General features: G+C 34.1%; 1 long non-coding RNA gene across 1 annotated transcript; it reads left to right on the top strand.

The window, feature by feature from the left end:
* Positions 1-1,803: 1,803 nt before the first annotated feature.
* LOC119586110 lies at positions 1,804-2,217 on the top strand. Its single transcript, XR_005229931.1, has 2 exons — positions 1,804-1,851; positions 2,054-2,217. It is a non-coding gene; the product is annotated as an uncharacterized LOC119586110 (long non-coding RNA).
* The last annotated feature ends 1,143 nt before the right edge of the window (positions 2,218-3,360 follow it).

The following is a 3,360-nucleotide window of genomic DNA, read 5'->3' as shown; positions in this document are numbered from 1 at the left end:
AAAGCTTCTTTTTCTTTTGTAAAACTATGCCCTTTATTTATATGAGGGGCTAGGGACTTTTTTTGATTAATTAGAAATATTAGGAATGCATATTTGTTTTCGAAGGTAAAGGTTACAAGAGAAAACATTGAAGGAATATCAAAATTTTCCCGAGAGGAACTCTTTCCCGTTTGTGAGAGGTACAAAATATAAAGGAAAAAATTATTTTTGTTAATCATTGTCATTTACAAGGAAAAAGGAAAAAACCCCAGTTTTTTCAGTACAAGAGTCCATTAAAAAGTTATGTATCCTTTCAGGGTATCAGGATAAAGTGTAGCAAAAGGGAACAAAAACACCATTCAAGAAGGGTTGATGGAGATGGGGGAGCCTACAATAAAAAAGGGAAATTTCGTCTTTGCAGTCAAAGGTGAGTTGCTCAACAAAAATGGCAATTTATGTATGAAATTTTTAAAAATGAGTCTCTCGTGTGTTTTTTGTGAGTTGGGGAACTCTTTAAAAGAAGTACCCTTTCAGGATTAATCCCTTTCCCAAATTCCAGGAACATGGGTGGTGTGGGTTGAGGGGGTTATGCAGAAAACACAATTTGGACCGCTGTGAAGGCCCTGCCTAAGAAAACCGGGGCCCAAGCTCTGCCCACAATTTGGCCAGGGAGGATACTTGGGAATTTAGAGTTTTATATTTTTGGCCTGAAGCACCATTGTGGTGTGGTATTTTTTTTTCTTCTGGTTTTAGGTGGACTAAAAAAATTTTTTTGCGTGTGTTTCAGGTCATGAATTATTTTAATTTTAAAGTCTTTGTTTTCCTGATATACCTATGTCCCTTTTCTTTTAATTTTTTTTCATAACAAGCTAAATCTATGAATTCCATCATAAGTTTCTTTTCATTTTAATAAAGATTATCCATTCTAAAGCATAATTTGTTTATTTTCCATGCTATACCCCAGCTATGGCTTTATCCAGAGTTATTTAAAAACTATTATCCTCACAGGCTGTATGGAGTGCGTTGTTAACCCTCCGAGGGAAGGAGAGCCATCTTACGAGTCTTTCATGGGGGAAAAAAGAAAGGCTTTTCTGAGTTCTCTGGCACCCGGGGGGGAAGATGGTCGCAGAAACGTTCAACTCAGTCCCGGAATGATTTGTAATTTGCCCGGGGGGGCTATGTATGCGTTCCCCCAGGTAGTTTGCATTGCTTTTTTCCCTTTTTTTAATGCTTTAATTTTAAAATTAGATATGAAAAAAATTGTCCCTTTTAATGATGGATAGTAAATTTTTTTCTTTTTTTCTTTTTCAGATAAAATTTGCCAGAAAAGGCTATTGAGGTGCCAAGAAAGCGGTCAGGCTGCAGATGTTTTTAGCATTCCAGCTTCAAGAAAACGGGCATCTGCATTGGCCAGGCAGTGGTTTGGCCCGCCCAGGAACCTATCCTTCAGGTTTTTTTTTCTTTTTATTTACAATTTTTTTTGGGATAAGAAAGAGCTATTGTTTCTGTCTTCAGTTTTTATTTTTTTTTATATCACTGTCCTTTCTATAACTTCTCCGTTTGTATCATTTATTTTACCACCTGTTTATACCGTATATCGAGGAAAAATGCATGTTTACTCATTATTTAGTAATGTATATATCCAACAGAATGAAGAGAAACATTGATCATGATCTTTGAAGATAACAAGGATTTAATCAATGTGGTCACCACCTTTTTCTCTCCCCCCTTTTCAGAACCACCATCTTGCCACAGCCCGACAAAACCTCAAGTCATGCTTGAAAAATTTCCCGGAATTCCACACCAACTTCTCAAGCTCTATGAGTAAATTGCCAACCTGTTTGTCTGCTCATTACTGTAAGAATCATAATGGTAAGGATAATGTTTGAACTTCGAGGCTTGTATTGTTAAGATGCTGTTATATATAAATCTATATACATATTGTCATGTGTATTCTGTAAGTCATGGTATTGTACATGTCACATCCTAACATACAAAGCTGTTTTTAGGCATACTGTTTATACTCATTTACTGTTATTTTGAGTCTTCACTTCTTTTTCTTGTCTTGTTTCAGATGCTCATCCTCAAAATTTTCATCTGGGAGAAGAGGAATGAATATAAATTAGCTTAATGGTTTGGGGAAATATTAACACATTTCAGCAACATATCTTTAAAGATAGAAGAGGGAATTTATTCTCAAGCTATCACAAGGAAAAATAAAAAAACAAAAGCATTGACTGTGGCTCATATCACTTACCTGTAAGCTTTGGCTACAGGGATCACCTTTGCACAGCACAGCATATACTAGGAATTGATGATCATATGGGGAGTACAACTAAATGAAGTTGATTTCAGAAATTGGCTTCACGTCCATCATTGTGTTTTTAAAACCTTTTTTTTTCTTCTTTTTTCTAAGTTTTGAGTTATGATATGCTGACAAGCACAAGAAGTTATGACAGCTCTTTCTTTTCTTTTCTTTTTCTCCTGTATAAAGTAGTATATACAAGACACTGTTATATCAGCATGTTCTAGTGCTGCAGTGTTATTGTTTTGAAGAATGTTAATATTTTGAGGTATATAATTTCCCATAGATTTTTTCTCTCTCTCACAACACTTGGTAGTTAAAAGGTATAAATACAACATTGAATAGCTTCAAGTTGGAGTTGTGATATGGCTAAATGTATCATTAGCCAGTTTTTAGAAATTCTTTCTCATTTCTCGATTTCTCTTTATCATCCTTCCCTTTCACATACACCCCAAGTAAGTAAATACCAAATAAATGTTTATGGCAAGGGTTTTCGGGAAAAAGCCGTATTAAAATTTGGTTTAGTTTTAAACCTGGGAAAGTTATAAAAGTATTGTAAATTTGGTTCCAAAAAAAAGACAGGCCAACTAGGTATACAAAAATAGCCCAAAAAGGAAACTAGATATCCTTACTAGAAAACGTTGGCCAAAAGGGGTCGGGAAAGTGTCCTGTTTTTAGAAACGTGAAAGTGAATTTAATAAATTTTTTTTAAAGTAAAAGATAAAATCTGGGAAATAGCATGGGTTTAATGATTTTTTTTTTAAATTATTATTTGAAGTTTTTCTCAATTTAAAAAAGGGGAAACATACTCTTTTAAAAAGACCATACGGGGTTCTTTTAAAAATAAAATGTTTTAAAAAATTTTCTCACAAAGACGATCCCAAAGGGAAGGTGTTTTAAAAAAAGGAAAAAAAGGGTTTTTGTGTTTTAAAAACAATTGCAAACATGTACAACCCACATCAGTATTTTGCCCTAAAAAATTTAAGTCACCACTAAGGTGCACATCTCACATCTCAAAAAAACTCACTTCTCCAAAAGAAAATGAATGTAATAAATGAGGGAACAAAATTAACTTC

Source organism: Penaeus monodon, chromosome 21 (assembly GCF_015228065.2).
Source record: "Penaeus monodon isolate SGIC_2016 chromosome 21, NSTDA_Pmon_1, whole genome shotgun sequence".
Lineage (NCBI taxonomy): Eukaryota > Metazoa > Arthropoda > Malacostraca > Decapoda > Penaeidae > Penaeus > Penaeus monodon.
The sequence above is the reverse complement of the archived record's forward strand: the minus strand, read 5'-3'. Positions and strand labels throughout refer to the sequence as shown.